General features: G+C 36.4%; 1 protein-coding gene and 1 long non-coding RNA gene across 6 annotated transcripts in view; one reads left to right on the forward strand and one right to left on the reverse strand.

Moving 5' to 3' along the window:
• SYT1 (synaptotagmin 1) overlaps positions 1-20,018 on the forward strand; it is a 541,941-nt gene that overhangs the window by 288,595 nt on the left and 233,328 nt on the right. The gene's annotated exons all lie outside the window — the stretch shown is intronic.
• The window catches only part of LOC112654769 (uncharacterized), a 312,057-nt gene that overhangs the window by 49,587 nt on the left and 242,452 nt on the right, over positions 1-20,018 (reverse strand). The window contains exons 4-5 of one of the 4 annotated variants that reach the window (XR_004804966.2): positions 13,820-13,894; positions 8,248-9,277 (exon numbers count right to left, since the gene is read on the reverse strand). The exons of 2 other annotated variants lie outside the window; for them this stretch is intronic. This is a non-coding gene — a long non-coding RNA (uncharacterized LOC112654769). Of the gene's footprint in view, positions 1-8,247; positions 9,278-13,819; positions 13,895-20,018 lie in introns of those variants that run through there. One more of the 4 variants, XR_004804962.2, reaches the window with a different exon arrangement.

Genomic DNA, 20,018 nt, shown 5'->3' on the forward strand with positions numbered 1-20,018 from the left:
TAAGAACCTCAGACTACGCTAGGCCACCCATGCTCAATTTCTCTCCCCAAATTCATCAATCAGGCCAGGCATTCCTCCCCTGGGGAGGATGGAAGAAGGGAGCCAACAAGATGGAAGTTTCTTCCCCTTAATTTTCCTTTGGGAAGTGCAATGGAAATTCCCCCTTCTAAGAGATGGGAAAAGACAAAAGTAAAGTAAGTGTTCTTGTTCCAACAGAGACAACATGCATGGAGTTCAAAGGATGAAGGGTCCAGACGGTGGGAGGATCAGGAAATAATTCAGAGAGGAGGTAGTACCTGAGATAAACTTAAAAGAAGAATATATATATATATATATTCTTATATATGTATTATATATATTATATATTATTATATATTACATGTTATATATAGTATATATTACATATAAACTTATATATTATATATTACACATATATTATATATATTCTTATATATATTATCTTATATATATTCTTATATATATTCTATATATATTCATATATATATATATAATATATAATATAAATTAGGCTAGATGAAAGAACAGGGTTACCTTGAGGAGCCTGGTAGAAAGTCCAGAAGAAAAAGCCAGAGGATCCCTGGGTGGCTCAGCGGTTTGGCGCCTGCCTTCGGCTCAGGGTGTGATCCTTGATCCTGGAGACCCGGGATCGAGTCCCACATTGGGCTCCCTGCGTGGAGCCTGCTTCTCCCTCTGCCTGTGTCTCTGCCTCTCTCTCTGTGTGTGTGTGTGTGTGTTTGTGTCTCTCATGAATAAATAAATAAAATCTTAAAAAAAGAAAAAGCCAGAAGAATTCCCAAGCATCATAGAGGACCCCAGGTGACACTGAAGTGAATTTTTAATGAACTTAGAATGATTTAAGACTCTCTTTATTAATATTTGGGAGGCAAGGAATAGACAGTCATCATAAGGTGTTTAAGATTAGCAAGCACATGTGGTATATGTTTCAGTGGATGTGATTCTGTGGAAACAGTATATTATTCAAATAGACATGGTAGGTTTCAGGCTCAGTTGCTGGACAAATGAAACCGGTATCTGTGTCACAGCCTGGAGGGGTAGAGAAGGAGAAAATGAACAAATTTACAGGGAAAAGAAAACAGAAGGCCACAGCGAAAGAATTTTAAAATGTGTAATACAGAAACTGGAACAATGCCCAGAGATGAAACCCAAATGATAATGAGAAATTAGTATTTTAAAAAAATAAAAGAATTGTGAGGACCAGAATGCAGAGGTTCGTCAATGGATTGAAATCCCTCAAGGATATTAGCAGAATTCAGTATAAGCTGGTGGAGGAAGATGGGCACCTATCCTAGAAGTTGTTTGTGACACGGATGAAGAATTAAATATCCTAAGTACAGAAAACTTAAGTGGTAAGTGCTCGTGGTTAATCGTCTGAAAGCAGTAGTGACGAGCGGGCAATATGCCCAGCTACTCTTTTGGCCTTCTAAGGAAAGAAGAGGCGAGGGACATCAGTGAGAAAATGAAGTTTCAGTTAATAAAGGTACAGTTTAGAAGAAAGATTTGAGGATTTACTACAAGGTGCAATGAAATGCAGGCAGTCAGTAACATGCTGGGCATGATACACTGAGAAGGGAATGGACCCGAATTTAAGCGACCTGGGGAAGAAGAGCAGTCTCAGTAAGAAAAAGGATGTGAGCAAAGCATCAATAACAGAAATTAAGAAAACCATGGTCTGAGAGACCAGCTGCAAGGAACCGTGGACAGTGCAGGAGGCGGCATAATTTAATCATTTTCAGTCCAGTATGATTGTTGAACAATCATATTCCTTCAATATCTTTATAATTAGGATCAGGAATTGGCATCACCCTATTGGAGCTTGCTGTTAACGATGTGAGTTTTTAGAGACAAACACATGATCTTGCCAACACAATCTAATGTGGTCACGGTGCCATCCAGCGGTCAGTTTGATGACTTTTACAGGTACTGCCCATCACACTCTTAGGAATGTTTTATTTTATAGTGAGTATTCATTTAAGTTTCATCAAGCTTCTGTGAAAAGCATTTTACGGTATTTTCAAAAATCACATAGGAGGGATTTGATTTGCTCTCCACTTCTAAACTAATGGAGTTATATTCCAGCTTGTCTTCTATATGTGTTATGCTCTGGGAAACATGATTTAGCCTGTCTTCTATCGAAATTAATGCAATAAGGAACCATGAAATAATGGGCCTTACACTGTATTCAATTTTAGTCCTAATGGAAACACAATAGAAAATAACATCTGCGACATAGGCCTGGTTGATCATAGGAAAGTAATGGATATTTTCTGCCGTGATTTTATTGGTGCTCTGGGTTTTATCCTTCATCATATGCTCATCAGTATAGTAATAATGTAATACATACTTCGACTTGACTTGCATCTAGTCTCAGTTTGTCTGTAAGGTCACATGGGTAAATTTAGCTGGGAGACTTTAATTTGGCTGCTGACAAAGCAGGATAAATCAAGATGCCACTAGAAGGAATCCTTCTCAAAATCTTTATAAAAGCACAGCTTTTAAATTTATTGCACGCATCTTTAAAAATATATTTAACAGTAAATTTTAGTCACATCACATTTGGGACATTCAAACCTTTGGCAATGAAATCCTTCATTGACACTGAAATTCATTATTTGAATCTCCATGGCAAATTGGCTTTATGAGGTAGCTACTCTAATTATTTTCCTGCGAATCCAAGGCAAGAGTAGAGACAATTTCATCATCTTTATCATGGTTTATATGTGGAAGTACCGAACAGTTTGGCCATGGAGAACCTGTGAAGGCCTTTTGGTTTACCCCTTTCCTGGCAGGCATGAACATGTCTAGCCACCTAGAAAAACGTACATTAATATCTGGTTTTGTTTCTAAACACCTCGAGGGAGAGCCTCACTCATCACAGTTGACTGTGTCAAACTGATACAGTATTTAAAATCACTTCAATTTGAAAATGATTGGTGCCACTTATCATTTGATTATTATCACACTATTTGTCTTCAGATTTCTTGAATTCAGCTCAGGAAACACAGAATTGATTTGGAGAAGGAAGGCACTCTTGATGTAAATGATGGCACTGTCTGCAGATTTTCAAGGGTTCAGGAGCAGGAGATCTAATGCTACCCAGAGTACGTCGCATAAGTGATGATGATTCTCCAGATGGAAATGCTTTATTGTTCATGAGTTATTACATTTGATCTTAACTCATGCAGCTCAATACCTCATACCATTTCTCAATATTAAATGAATACAGCATGATTTTTTAACCTAAACTCTACAATCTGCAATCATGTGATACGTTTTGGGGTGGTTTTGTTCTTGCTGTTGCATTTTATAGTTTTGAACTTTGCATTTGGGAAAACTTTAAATTTACCAAAAAAAAAAAAAAGCTGAAGGAATAGTGCACACATATACCGTCTGCTTATACCAAATGGTAATACTCTGCCACATTGGCTGTGTCTATATAACTATTTACTTTTTTTTTTGGCTGAACCATATGGAAGTAAGTCGTAGGCATTTCATCCCTAAGTCCTTCAGTATGTATCTTAGGTATAAAAACGAGAATATTCTTCTTCATAACCACAACACCATTTCCCGACACTTGGTCTGGAACATTGGTATAATTGGTATAATAATATTATCAAATGTAATGTCTAAATGTAAATGTCCCCACTTGTCCAAAATGCCCTGGACAGCTCTGTTGTAAAGGTTCACTTGTATCTTTATAACTAATATCCTCTTCCCCTTTTCCACAATGGTTTTTGCATCTCTGGATTCTGGCCTGAATCACTATTAAATTGGCTATTGAAAAAAAAAAAAAAGGTGATTTTCTACTTTTATTATTACTTCTAACATTTTGAGACAGCCCTCTGCTGTGAAGAACGAGGTTTTAGTCCTTTCACTTAATAGCATCACCCTGGGCTCATGGTTTCTTTCTTTCTTTTTTTTTTTTAATTTAACTTTTTATAACCTATTATCATCATTTTTCTTTTTCATGCTCACATTGTCCTAAATTATTCCAGCAGGAGCCCCTAAAAGCCCAACTCCTGTGTCTTCTTGACATGTCCCAACATATTTGGAGCATGTCTTTACTTTCTTACATAATAAGGTCGGTCTGCCTTGCACCTTCCCTATCCCAGACGTAGAAACAAGAAGTCCTGGGATGCCTGGGTGGCTCAGTCAGTTTAGCATCTGACTCTTAATTTCGGCTCAGGTCCTGATCTAAGGGTTGTGAGATTGAGCCTCGCATTGAGCTCCACGGCTGGGCATGGAGCCTGCATTCAAACTTTACGTCTAAGTCAAATCCAACACCACAGGCTTCCTCCTCACCTTTCCCATCCATCTCATATGCCTATTTCACACCTTCCACTGTGAGGACACTACTATCTAACAACATCAGTTTATTTACCATTTCCTCTATCATACAACACACAAAACAGTTTCAGAATTACTTCAGGTTTGCTGTGTTAACAGCAAACCTACCACGTCAAGTTCAATATTTTTAGCTATTCTTTTATGTCCTTAGATTATATACCACTATGGCGTTTCACTTAACAATGGATCCTGAAACTCACACCATAGCATTTTAGAGAGAAATATTTTATTCTTTTTTTTAGAGGGTTTCTATAGTACCCCAATTTATGGATATATCAGAATTACTCAGCTGATCTGTTATAATGGCATTTAGGGGCTTTTTTCAATATTGTACCATAATTATTATATTTGTATATACAATTTTATATTTTTAAATATGTTTCTTTAGGACAAATTCCCAGAAGTAGGATAGCAGAGGCAGGGATTACCAAAAATGTATACTTTTTTTTCAAAAATTACCAAAGTCCCCTCCACAGATATTATGCCATTTTGGACTTCCACCATTGTACTTCTCACAATAACCAAATCATTATTTGTCTCTGTAGATATTAAAATATTAACTGTTTCAATATTAAGCAATAAAAGTTTTTTTTAGGACAAATGTTAAAATAAGAATTTCTTATATAACCACTTCCTGATTCCAAACTCAAATTTATATAATAAAGGTGGTAGGTGCTACTGCAGAAACAAAGCCAAACTAGAATTCTAAACAAAGCTGGATAAGCGGTATTTTGAGACTATAGTATTTATGATATCTTTTCTCATGGACTATTGGAAAATACAAAATAAAACAAAATAATTCATATGTTGGAAATTAAGAGTGGGAAGAAATCTCAGTGATTTATCGGTGAAGTACTGACAATAAAAAAGAAAAGACTGAATGTGCATCACACTATTTCTTGCAATATGGTGCTATTTCTTACTCAAAATATAATTTCCTCTCTCTTTTTTTCCTAGGGCTCTCAGTAGTCTACATATCAACCCTGTACCTTTCTAAATTTCTACTATTTCTATTAAACAGGTCTTAAGAGCCCATAGTCTTATTTTTCAGTCCTCATTCTTAAGCCACAGAGTATGAAAGATCAACTCATGTGCCTGGAACCACTTGATTCCTCTCATGTGACATCAATGGGATTTCACTGCCACCCAGCGGTACCACCTTCTCCAGATCCAGAATCTGAAAATCCACCCTCAATATCTTCTCTCTCAGCTGATCTTGCTTTTTACTTTATGAGAAAATCTAAAATATTTCAACTAGAGTTTCGACCAATTCTATCCTCCCTTTCCTACATTTTAATTTTCGCTCTTTGTTTCTCTTTCTCCAGGCTAACTGTCCACGCCCCAACCCTCCCCACACACACACCCACACACTCTTCCTGTGGAGTTATGTTTCATAAATCATTTCTTTTTTAGCTTATAAGTTTTTTAATCTTTTTCCTAGCAATTTCTCTTTGTCTACACACATGCTTAGGTCTCTCACATTCTAAAAAAAGCTTCCTTCATCCTATTTCCTTGAATTATTGCTTTGTCTTGTCCTTTCAAATGCAAAATTCTGAAAGGGCCTGTATTAAAATCACAGCTTGTTTTTTCTCTTGTTGAGCCCTTGCAATCTGGCTTCCATCTCACTAAAGTTGTCTTAAAAGTTTCTAATGACTTCTAAACCTAATTCCAGTATTCTCTCACTGGTCTCCTCCTTAAGCTCGCTGTGAAGTTTGCTACTACTTATTGCCTCCCTTTCCGTGATTTTCAGGACACTTTGCTATCACAGTTCTCCTCCTGAACATTCCTTCTCTCTCTTGTTCTCTAGTAAGTCCCAACTCCTCAAATCCTGAAAGTTCTTTCATAAACCCTAGTTGGGCATTTTACCAGATGAAGAAGGTGGAGGACCATATGCGAGGATATGTCTCCTAGATTATGAAAATGGCACATTAAGGAGCCCATTGCATAAAGTCTGAAGGTAAATAGATATATAGGTAGGTTCAGATTACATGCCACGTAGTTCTAGGACTTTATTTTTGGATTACTGCATATCAGAATATTTATGGGCCACCATGTCTTCTACCAATACATATCAAAGCAACAGTTTTTAACTGACTGGAAGCAGATGTCCAAACTATAATTAAAAACACAAATGTTAACTTTTCCTTTAGCATTTCTCCTGAAAATATTCTCTCTTAGTCTAATACCCAAAGAAAAATTACATCATATTACTATATTCAAATTTCCCTTGGTTATGGCATTAACAATGGTCTGTTACATGTGTTAGAAATCAACTCTATTTCTTTTTAAAGGCCTAACAATTGTGAATATTTAAATATTGTCTACAATAATATTGTTACAGCTTCTATTATGTAGGTCAATTTCTGATGTAACCTGGCCTTTATAGTAATCATTCAGAAATAAAACCAAACATGCTATGGTCCTTTAGTCAGGAATTTTGGCAATACTTATCACACATCCATTGCCTGAGTTATAGCACATATTTATTTGCAATAACTATATGCAAATCACTATTCTGGGTGCTAAGAATTCAAGCCAGACCAAACCTTTGCCCCGGGACTGGCTTTGATGTTATGGCACGTGTAGCTTCTTGCAGTGAGTGGTGCTGTATAGGTTTACCAGCTTTTAGCGGACACACTAAGATGGACAGGCGAGAAGATATTTTGTCTTTTTTTATTATTATTATTATTTTGATATTTTGTCTTCAATAAAAAGACTGTTCATCTTGGCCAGCAGTTCAAAACTAAGGTGATCTTGCCTTAGGGAATTTGGGGCAATATGTGGCAACATTTTTGGTTGCCACCGTGGGTGCATTACTTGCATCTAGAAATGCTGCTAAACATCTTAAGATGCACAGGACAGCCTCTTAGACAAAGAATTATCCAGTCCAAAATGCCAACAGTGCCAAGGCAGAAAAACCCAGCTGCAGGCTAAAGGGCCCACTCTGGCTTAGGTTCTCTCTTAGAAGAGGAACATAAACCACATTCTCCCACAGCCTCTCCTACATCCAACCGTATAGTTCTCCCTTCAAGTTCATTCTTCTAATCTTCTTTGTTCCATGGGCAAACACATAATGTTCAGTTGAGATCTGTACCTTCTATTTGTTTTCTGGCCTGTTCTCAAGGGTCAATCAATGCTTACTAAAGTTTTCGAGCAAGCACTAAGGTAGTAAGTTCTGTGCCTGCTGGGCATAATTATAGGAAACAACTTCATTTTTTTAAAATCTCATAACAAGAAGCATAAGCACAATCTACAAATTACGACTCCTTTCCAATGTGTTTGTGCTTCAGCCGCTCACAGCAGGCCCAAATCGCAGCCTCTTCCAGCCACCATTTTTCTAGCCACCTTCCTAAAATATCAGAAGCAACAAACCTCCCTGGGTGAGGCAACATTCTGCAGTTTTGCCTACATTTTGCTATAAAATCACCAAATAATTATTTTTATTTAAATCATGAATACAAGGAGGAAGTTAGACTGTTTCATTATCTGTATTATATATCATTTGGTAGGAAGCATACAGGAGTCTTGGTTGTTAGTCCAAAATTCACTTATATTTGCCCTTTCATTCAAATGCCATGTAAACTCTTTAGGTTATAATTCTACATCTATAACTGTGCGACAGGCTATAGCCTGTCACTTAACAACATATGAGTTCCAGATGGAATTTATACCCTACTATTATGTAACATTAGACAACTCATTTAACCCTTCAAGAGTTTGGTTTAGTAATGTATTGAGTAAATAGGCTGAGCTAGCATCTGGCAAGCGAATCCTGGGCTTTAAGTCAGCATCTCCAGTTTCTGGCCATATGACCATCAGCAAGCTCCCCCCCACCCACTCCAATTTAGAGAGATTATAATGAGATGGCTTTAATTTGAGTATTAAAGATTTTTGGCATTGCAACTGTCACCACCAATGGTTATCCTCAATGTGTCTTCTAGCTTTACAGATACAACTTAATATCACCCTAAACTCTATTTAAGAGAGGATATCCAATATTCAGGACATCTAAAATTGACCAAAATTAAATAGGTTCTTAAATTCTGTTTCAGCTTTTTTCCCTAGTAAAATAATTTAACTCTGTATCTAGGCACAGAAGCATAGGAGTAGAAATATAATTTGCACCCCACTGATTACAACATTATCTTTCTTTACATGCACACTCTGTTTTAGACTCACTAGGAAAGAATAAATTAGAAACTGAAAACTTCTCTTTCAGTCTAGTGAAGGTGGAAACTTTTTTCTGAGAGTTCTCAGAATTTCTATTCTTTCCTGACAAAAAACTACATGGGCTCTATTCTTACAGAGAAAGAACATCTTCCCTTGCAAACAGAAATGTTACCTAGCATCAGGAATAGATGGGGAGCCAGGTCCTCTCTTCTATGAGAGGACCATTTTAGTCGGTAGCAACTGATCCTCAAGAGCACTAGTAACACTCAGGAAAGGACCCCAGACATCATTTTCTATTTTTCTTAGGTTTCTAATTAATTCTTCTCTCATGAACTCAATCACCAATGCTGATGAAGAGTCACATATTTGAATTGCAAGTAGATGCTGAGGGACTATCATAATAAAAATAAAATGCCACTTTATTTACTCTTCACCCATCCTCTTACACTTTTATCTATCCAGACTATTTTTCTAGGCAATCCTGTTTCGTATGGAGAAGTTTGTCAAACATGCTTGAGGTAGGATGCATGCTGGAGTGATTCTAGTCTGATAGTTTACAAAACGACATCTCACTCTTCCAAAATCCCTCTGTGCTAGATTTCTTCAGAGGACCCAGATAATCATGGACACAGTCCATATTCTTATACTGGCTTGCACTGCAGAAGGAATGGTCCAATTCTTTAAGAAGCAGACACCTTTATTGGAGATAAATGACAAATACCTGAAAAAAAAGAGTCACCCATTCAAAAGTAAATACTACCAGTATATACAAGTGGTATATACTAAATTAGCTATATACAAGTGGTATGGACTAAAGATGCCTAACAATAGCATTATACTTAAAAAAAAAAAAACTGGTTAGAAAATATCCATGAATATGTACCAGTTTCACCTAACCAAGTAACTTATCATCTAATGATTAGGTATTTTATAGCAAAAGTTAACTATCCATGCTTTTTTATAAGGCATATCCTGTATTTCCATTAATTTCCATTAGAAAATGTGAGAGAGGGGATCCCTGGGTGGCGCAGCGGTTTAGCGCCTGCCTTTGGCCCAGGGCGCGATCCTGGAGACCAGGGATCGAATCCCACGTCGGGCTCCCGGTGCATGGAGCCTGCTTCTCCCTCTGCCTATGTCTCTGCCTCTCTCTCTCTCTGTGTGTGACTATCATAAATAAATAAACATTTAAAAAAAGAAAATGTGAGAGATGTTCTTATTTTAAAAAATCTTCAAAATGTTTGATCAACAGAAATTGAAATGCAATCCTACAGCATGTCAGGAATTGAAATGTTTAATCTTCTGACATTTCAGTCCTCAAAAAGAGTTCACGTTGCTGTTACAGCTTTTGTTAGGTCATCTTTCTTTGTCCAACAAGCTCCTCCATCTCCTTTTTCCTGAAACTACAGGACTTTTTTGAGGCTCAGGGATCCCCTCATATTCACATTTTCTAGGACTTTACTCTTTCTTTAGCTATAATTTTCTAGGATCCTTTGGATTTTACAAAAGTATAAAATACTTTTAACTGACATGGCATAAAATTCAGCTACTCACTTTATCAGTTCTGCAGATCCAAACCTCCTCATTATGTACACGATACCTATGGTTTATTTGCATTTTACTTATGTTTGTTACATGTAAGCCATCACTTTGTAAAGAATTATCCTCAGGGAATAGTGGAGAGAGAGTGTGTAGGAGACTTTGCTTCTAAGTTCTATACAGTTTGGCACTTTCTTTCCTCAAATGCACAATGGGAACATTGGAATTGTGTTCCTGTTCCTGTAGCTTATTTCCTAGGATAGGGTTTTTATTTATGTGCCGCCCTTCAATGTCTTATTCTCCTCGGGTCTAGAAACGAAATGAAACTTTCAGAGTTCTTTGAAAGGAAGGAAATAATTCTGTCCCTGATGTCAATTTCACTTAGTAAAAACATCTCTGAGAGGCTGATTCCCCAAAGATTAAACGTCCAATAAGTGGTAAAGTCGGAAGCAGACTCACAGCCCCCTCATTTCCCATACCGCACACTAGCTGTGAGATAGACTTCCTCCTGCCAGATTTCTCCTGAAAATATAATTTGTCATCGTCTAAGTAGTAGACAATTAAGGCCTGAGATTTATTTTCATTGCAAATGAATAATTAGTGAATGTCAATTTCATATTTTCTCAATCCATGCAGAAGACAAAAAATAGTCATGTTAAAATACTTAACAGGCCCTTTAGCTGTGATGACACACCAATTCTTGGAGATGATGAACATAAATATTATTATTGTTTTTCCTCCTTAAAAGATCATCTAATCTGGTCTCATTTAAAAGTTTACCTAACATTTGTCTTCTCTATATATAACTTTAGGAGTGTTTTGCTAATTAGATACAAAAGAAATAGAGTCATCTCTTCTAAACATTATTTATTTACACTTGGTTTTTGCTTTTTTTATTGTTTCTTTTTTTTCTTTCTACACCCCCTCACAGCTCAAGGTATCTCAAACTCCAAACGGCTGCCATCTGGTTTGTTTTACATAACTCTCTAAGCCCATTCAAATGGCAATATACCAGTGAAGAATAAAATATATATATTGGATGGAGCCCAAGAACTGTGCCCAAAATAACTTTTAAAAAGTCATTGAGCATAAAAATGGGAATAATAGGGAGGTCATAGCAGCAGCTGCTCAGGGAGCGCTGTACCAGCTAGCTCTCCCATCATCGTGTAGCAGGTAGAGTTAAGAAAGTCATACTCTCAGCACCCTTACCTTCTCTTTTAGTTTTTATGCTTGTCTATCACTTGCATCTCAACAGCTGACAAGCACCGGGATTCAATTCCTGATGGATTTCATAAAATCACATTAATTTTGATAATTTCCCTATCGTATCAGTGACAACCTCCCCCTCCCCAAATTGGGCTAGCAGCTTTGATATTTCATTGCATATTCATGTATCACCCTGTGTTATTTTTAGTTTCTAATAGAGCAGACGGGGCTTCATGAAAGATTAGTAAGAGCCCTACAAATAGCTTTCTCACTGTTCTAGTAGATTGGTTTTTTTTTTTTTCTTTTCCTAAGAGGGCAGACAAGAATTCCCTTCAAAGATGACATAACTGGTAGTGAACAAAAAAGTAACTTCCCAAGTCCATGAAGAATCTTCATGATATGTGAGAGTCGCTTATTCTGATTCCCCCTCAAGACAGCCTACCACAGCATCTCCATTACTGGAAAGCACCAGCTAATGTTCACATTTTGTCTCTTTCCTCCTAATTCTTCTCATTTGTATCATTTAAAGAATTTGTCCTGTTTCATTATCTCCACATTTCTTTCAGTGAGATGTCAGGACCCCAATGGGAAACAAATTTATCTTTAAAAGAAAATGTTCCCTCATGTGCAATAACAGTTTACTCCTTTTGAATTGCAAATAATTCATTCACTCCATATTGATGTCTTGTAACGTTTGTATTTATTGGGCTATTTTTTAAATCAATTTTCTATTCCATTTCTCTTACTCATCCAGAGATTTTTATAGAAATGTATAGCATGCAATATAGTGAAAAGCCCTAAGTACCAGAAAATATTTTTAGAATGGAGACATTCTACAAATGACAGATTTTTTTCCATTTTAGGCCTTATGAAAAATGGATTTGAAACTTATAAAAAATGTATCTGGAACATCTGAGTGCAAGGTTTTTGATTGGATTTTAGAATTCAGATCTATGATTCAAAAGCAATTTCTTCTTTTCTGAAAGTGGCCATGCCAAATTGATTTTTAAAGGAGAAAAAAAAGGTGTAATTTGGATTTGAACCCTTTTCTAAGGACTTACATTGTTTTCACTTATGTTGACTTCCTTCACCCCTATTGCATCCTTATGGAGGAGGAAAGTATATGTTATAACAACTTATTTACAAGAGTTGACCTTAGGCAAAGCTATAAATAAGGCTTCACCTTCTTTTGTCCTGCTTTACCTTTTTCATTCCTCATTTCCTATTATAGACCAAGTGTGGTTTTCTAGCTAACATTTTTTCTATCTTGAAGTGCTACTAAAAGAATTTACTTCCTCCCCCATCCCCATGAAGAATAAAGAGGGGAAATAATCAACATGAATGAATCAATCAGTAATGGTAGACCTCCAGGTAAAAATCCAGTGAATGTGAGATAGATGCCAAGGAGAGAAAACTGGAAATTTCTCAAGTTTATGAAAATGCATAGAGGAATAGGGGGAATTCTATTTCATTATTCTTATGAGAAACCAAAAATCAATAACACTATTTTAAAAGCATTGATCCTCAAACTCTGGAAGTCTTTCTTCACTCAGATTTCATATTTCTGTGATAGTTCCATCAACTTCCACTAATTTCAATACAGCTAATGGAGTAAACAAAACAAAACAACAGAAAAAGCTAATTGAATAAAAAGATGAGTCGGTTGAAAATCGAAAACCAACCCGTCTGATTTGCCACAGCTAGCTTTCTGACTTTGGGAAGCAACTGGTCCTTTCCGAATGTTATTTTCCACCTCTAAAATTAGAAAGCTCGAGCATGTTTTTTAAATAGTTCTGCAACAATCTTCATATAAATTTGAACTCAACCACTCCACTTGCTGTGTGGTCCTATATAAGCTATGCCATCTATATATACTTTACTTTTTTCGTCTATAAAATGAAGATCATTGCACTACCTACCATGGAAGGAATTATATCAAATGAGGGAAGTGCTTAGTTAGCTTCTAATAAATTTTAGCTATTATTTAATTCTAAGGCCTATGTTCATGTTATTACAGATATATTAAACAGTTGTCATAACTGAAAATGTGAATAATATGATTTTAAGTATTTCTATAATAGCTGACGTTTATCAAGTGCTTATTATGTGCCAAACATTAAGTCCTTCATTTGTAAATCTCATTTAAGCCCCTCAATAACATAATGTAGAAGATATAATTATCCTTGGTTTACCCATGAGAAAACTGAAGCTTAGATAAGCACACAGACACAAGCAAAAAAGTACTACAGGAGATAATAAGCAGTTCTTCCCCTAAGGCCACTTTTTAAATCACACTGCCATATTGCTTTCCATTCTAGAATTTTCTTCCTTCAGTCTAGATGATTAATACCCAAATAAATGCAGCACTAGATCCTCATAAAAATCTACCTTTTCATCTTCTGAATCATTTGTATATCCCTATGTGCTTTATATCAATTCTTTGCCAAACCTATCAGTAAACTTTGGAGTATGGCATGCACACCCATAAAGTCAGAGTATTTAAAAAATACGTGTTACTCACTCCCCTCCTTTCCTTTGTATATCACATATGAAGGATCAGATTTCTCAGGAAGATCAAGGACTTGTTTAAATGCACCTAAAACAAGATAAGATTAATGTTGAAAGGCCTAAAAGACCCCAATAAAAGAAGCTACATCAAAACACACACACCTCTTCATTTCAAGTGGAAGAAGCCAGAGTTATCACCCCACTGTTTTCCACAGATGGTCCAAGTCACGACATTCGAAATTGATACATTTCAATCCCCAGGTTCTCAGGATGCAACACTCCACCACACTGGGAAAATTCTGTGTTTCATTCTCCAGATTAATTCTCCTCTTCCGGAGAAATGACTTTCAGCTATTTTAGACAATATGCCCTTCATTTGGAAAGTGATTTATATTCATTCACTCACAGCCATCATTCAGGAACATCATGGATTAATTCTAAAAGCCTAGCTTTTCATTAGTTCTGTTTGCAAGGCTAATTTTTACAGCAATTGATCATTTACTCCCAGTTGCTCCTTTTTCCAGGACTTTGTGTCCCACAAACATTCTTCTGATGCAGTAGTCTATTACACGTCTCTACCTAGACAGATGCGTCTATGCCCCTAATAATGAGCAGGTACTTACCAAAGCAAAAAGGTTCATGTTTATTATGCAAAGAAAGTTCTACCTTTCACTTACCAATGAGAATTAGAATGTGAGTCTTGGAGCAGAGAGGATCAGGAGCCTAGTTGCTTGCATAATACATATATTATTGGCACCTAATTTGCACTGAATATATGCAAGCTCTTTGCTCCATTTCTCAAGTATCCTATTATTGTTTACACTTGCAGCTGTTATTATTACTAAATTCAAATTAATCACAGGGTGTTTCCACATAAGTCACTACTGCCTTATCAAAGCCAATGATAAAATAAGGAATGACTTGATGATAGATTGAATATAGATATTCCTAATCCCTAAGTACACATACTTAAGAGATTTTCTCCCTTGTTAAATTTTACTTATCAAGAGTATCCATTAAAAAAAAATCTAATTATTTTGCTGTTCCATGGCTCACACATGAAATAGTCTTCCAGAGTGGTAAATTCTAGGACACGAGGAGCCTGTGGACTAAAGAAGAGATCATTCCTTTCAATGATGACTCCTTCTAATTGAATATCCATAATTACAGTATGACATCTGATATTTCAGTTGCTATGCAATTAACATTTTATTCCTTCTTCTACCTCCTAATACATAAATCGTGAGGATGCATGAACTTCATTGTGCCAGGATGGAGGTAGAGGTATTTGTTGAGATTTTAAGGAGAATTTTAGAACATTTTCCAGACTCCAAAAAATGAGCAATAAGTGATTAATTTTTTGCCATCAACAAACTTGAACTGGGCACTACTTTAGTGTGACTCAGGAACTTCACACATCCATAAGATCTCAATTAGTGAGGTACTTGCTGATCTAATGTGGAAGACAGGACATATACTTGAATGCCCCCAACTTAAGACATAAAAGGATGATTGCCATATGCATAGTATGTACTACCATAAGAACAGAGTACACATGTGTGCATACAATAGCTGTATATCCAACAACAGCTATACGGAGGAAAAAGTTTCATTCTACCTGAAGAAGTTAAAAAAAAAAAAAAAAGAAAACCCTCCTTTAATAGGTAACATTAGGATCAGATCTGAGGGTAAAAATGTATTTTCACTCCAAATCCTATGACTTGTTCTCTTTAGATGTGTATCAGTAGCATTATTCTTGTGTTAACTAAACAAGAGAAGGGTGATACTTTGGCAAAATAAGAAAAGAAGGTGGGCATGCAAAGAAGGAAGGAAGGTATAGAAGGCCAGAAAACATCTAAAGTATGTAGTAAGGACTCTGAGTGAGAAGGAAGAAGAGTAAGTTCTTGAGAAAGAGACTATAAAAGATGAAAAGAACGAAGATCTTATTCCCAATGAGTTAAAAATAAAAGAATGGGGAAGCAGGAAAGTCACTGCTTTAACGCTTCCTTGATACACCCACCAGCTAACACCATCAAGGCAGCCTAGTTTATCTGGTGCCTGATCTGACATAACTAGCGTCAGAGGAGAATCTGTCTACAGATCACATGTATAAAACATCTGTGGCTCAGGTGCTTGTTCAAGAAATGCAGATGAAGGTGAAATAAGAAAGTACTTCATTTGTCAATGGTGCAGAAGTATACTAATGTGAATGCCCAGATGTAAAGGAAAGGATACAAAGGAAGAAAAATACACTTGTTTTGATGGTGGTGGGTATGACCTTTTTCCCACAGCCCACGCTGATCTTGTTATAAGTAGAGTATTTTGTGAAATCATTCTGGCTTGCTCAGGGGACCAGACTGTTGACTGTTTCTACCCCATTCCTGGAAGGACAGAATGCCCCAAACATCACCCAACGTTGTAAGAACTGAGTAATGTGAATGCATTTATCCTCTATTCAAATATGAGGACTCAATGATCTCTGACACAAAGTTAGCATTTTTTCTCCTACCCTCCTTTCCAATAATTTGATATCACTGTCTGTGCTTTTCACAAATGCTTCTCTAGAATTAGGTGATTCCTTTCAAAACTGTGGCTATTCAAACTGGCAAATCATACCTAAATGAAGGTCAGTTCTACTTAAGTGATCCTACATTCTGCTCCACACAACGCCATAGAAAACTGCCCTAAGGATCTCTAAATTTCTTAATAGCCTGAAAGAGTCCATGTACCTTTCCAATAAATTTCAGGAAAACCCCATATCATAACAAAATAAGTCCAAGAAATTATTTTTTAAAGCACTCTTTTTATACCAAAGATTGTTCTACACCTAAGGGGATGCAATGATGCCCCTACCAGATTCTCAAGAAATACATAAGAAAAGTATGTGTAAGCAATAAATACCATGCCAGGCAGTAAGACACAGGAGATACCAGTACTGGAAAAATAAATTACTAAATTAATTCTAACTGGGCTGGCTCAGAGGGGAAGGAAACGGTTGACTTAGAACTCAAAGCATTAAAATGATTAGGGTAGTCAAGAATTTTGTGGAAGCACAGTTTAGAGCAAAAAAGCACAGTTTTGCCAGAACTGGGGGCAAATGGGATCCTATCAATATAATGAATTATTTAAATGAGTAGAAATTCAGTGTGTTTCCTACCAAGAAGTTACTCTAAATTCTCTTTAAATTGTTACAAGAGAGGGATCCCTGGGTGGTGCAGCGGTTTGGCGCCTGCCTTTGGCCCAGGCCATGATCCTGGAGACCCGGGATCAAATCCCACATCAGGCTCCCAGTGCATGGAGCCTGCTTCTCCCTCTGCCTCCCTCTCTCTCTCTCTCTCTCTGTGGCTATCATAAATAAATAAAAATTTCAAAAAAAATTGTTATAAAAGAATTTATTTTAAGTTACTTATTTTCTTATTTTTATTTACTACTAAGATCCATCAAGACCATGACCAAAATATATCTTGTTTTGTATAATAATATTTTTAAAAGGGATGAAGCTAACTTTAACTATCTTTCTTCTTTATGTCTTCAAATTTCCAACCATTTTTGCTTTTTCTATTTGTTTTGTTTTTGTTTTATTTTTCACTACTTCTTAAGTATTTTTAAATCCCAGTAGGCTCTGATAAATAATTACCCTGGAGCATATTAGAATTACAGAGCCTCAGATTAGTTTAAAAACTGGAATTTGAAAATGTAATTGGCTATAAAATTCATAGACTCTTATTACGGTAATAATCTAGCTTCTGTTGAATCCTGAATTTCAAGTCCCTGCTAAGCACTGAAACTTGTCTAAATTCATTCAGAACAGAAGTGTTTTATGCGGGGTGAGCATGTGAAGCATAAATTATCTATAGTCTAAATAACCCTTGAAAATAAGCCTACCATAAAATTCAGTAGGCTAATTTTTCCCGTCTCAGTAAATCTAGCACAACGTTGAAAGAGATCGCTCTTCTTAGTATGAGATCTAGGTGAAATAATCACCCTGAGTTAGAAGCCATGTCGTATGAAAAAATTTAATTGTTTTTTTCTTCTGGGTGGGTATGGTCGATGTTGCTTATGTTTAATTATACAACTACTCAAAAATAAACATGCATCAGAATCACCTGGAGGGCTTGTTAAACTAGACCGCAGAATTCCACCCTCTGTAGATCTGGAGCAGGGCTTAGAATTTTCATTTCTGAGTTACCAATAATAGAACTGTGGCTGTTCCAAGGACCTCACTTTGAAAATAACTGTGTGTACAAACAGACAGAAACACACACACACACACACACACACACACAGAGACTTTTTGAAGACTTTTTAAGAAGATAACTGTATGTGTGCACATCATTCAACCAAATTACACCCTTTAATCTCTCAGTCCTTTCTTAGTTATTTGGTAGTAAATAAATCACTTCCATGCAAAACTTCTGTTTTGACGTGCAAAGCTGGCAAAACCAATTCCCAGCTGCTGGGAATGCCTTAATGCTGAGGCCACATTTGCCAATAGAATCCTGCCTGCTTGGATTTAAAGCCAGGAGGATAGATACAAAATTGGCATTTCAATAAAGCTACTTTCCTAAACTTTAATAACACCAATTCTGTTAACCTTGGAGGCCTGATCGGAACACAAATAAATGAGGAAATCCCTATTGTTAACATTTTGCATATTTATTGTTATCCCTTTTAATGTGTAAGGGCATGTCAGACTATAACATGAAATCTATTCTCTACTTTCTGGGTCTTTATTTTTTCCTTTTCCCCTTGTTTTATTAGATGTGGACACCTGAGGTACCTTCAGTAGCAGCTTTTCTACATTTGTAGAAAATACAAAAACCTTTGAAACAGTGTTTGCAGTCTCCTTCCCTTCTTAACTTTTGAATCATTTCCTATCCTTGGTCTATAATCTGCTTTCAAAATTTTTAACTTAAAAAAAAATTTAACTTCACCAAAATGAAAATTTCATCTATAGTTATTTTAATATCTGTTTTAAAAAGAAATGTCATATTTTCTTGTGTTAAGTAGTACAGTCAGATTCTCAGATGTTTAATTCAATGTTATCCCTTGTCTACCATGTAACTCAAATAAAGAGAGAGAACCCTGGAAAGGAGAATGCAGTACAAGCAAGCTGGGGTTGGGGAGTGTGAGAATATAGAAATTCAGAAAAACATGGAAACTGTGTGACACCCCAGAAGGTGATCACATGGTCATCATCAGGCTTTGGGATTGATTATGGGGAGAGAAGAGAATGCCCCGAGTCAGATAAGCAAGGATTTGGGTATAGCAGATCAAAATGTGCCCAATTTAGAATTCCATCACATGATCAACCTTCTTATGCCATTCGTTTTGGGAGGGGCTAAGGTAGAAAATACACAAATGTAAAAGTCAAATTTTCTACTTTTTATAAGGTTATGTAAAGTTATAGAAGACAAGGTTAAAACTGCTGATGTATGGATTACTTAGAAGTGCCTCCAGCGAGCAGCACAAGTAACTTCAAACTGCTGGCACTGTTTATATTTGAAGATTGTAAATTCTATTCATTCATTCATTCATTCTCTCAACAGATATTTATTACACAACTTTTATGTGCCAAGTGTAGGCAAGGGAAATAAAATTGTGAACACACATGCCTTGCTCAGCCTGGGGGTTAAAGCATACCGAGAAACAACTCATTGCACTAACATGTGTTGACTATGGAAACAGGTACATGCAACTGTGAAGGGCTCACGGGGGTCGAATCCTAATTGTAATGTCTAGGTGCTCCTGCCAAATTTCAAGAACACTAATTTAGAATTTAAATTATATGCTGGGGGAAATGAGTCTAACCTATATTTATTTTCCTTTAGCAGTAACTACAGAGAGGAAATGTGTCCCTTTAACTTTGGGGAAGGCTATTTTCCCTTCCTGAAGGTGGGGAGGGGGGAGACTTAGATCAGAGCTAATTGTTCTGTGATTAATATTTTCCCTCCCGTTGCTCCGTACAGCTGGGATGACATCCATTGTACACACAACAGGAGGTAAGAGAGTCAATCAATTAGAGGAACAAATTAGTTCCAGTTCCTACAATTTATTTGAGGTTGGAGATAAAATTGCCTGAAAATATTAAGAATATTAAAGATCAGTGATAAAACCTAAAGAAATACATTTATACTCAAGTTTGAAAGGCAGATGCTTAGTTGACACTGCTCCTCTGTAGATACGTGACGTTAATGCAGTAATAATTATAG

This window comes from Canis lupus, chromosome 15 (genome assembly GCF_003254725.2).
Source record: "Canis lupus dingo isolate Sandy chromosome 15, ASM325472v2, whole genome shotgun sequence".
Classification (NCBI taxonomy): domain Eukaryota; kingdom Metazoa; phylum Chordata; class Mammalia; order Carnivora; family Canidae; genus Canis; species Canis lupus.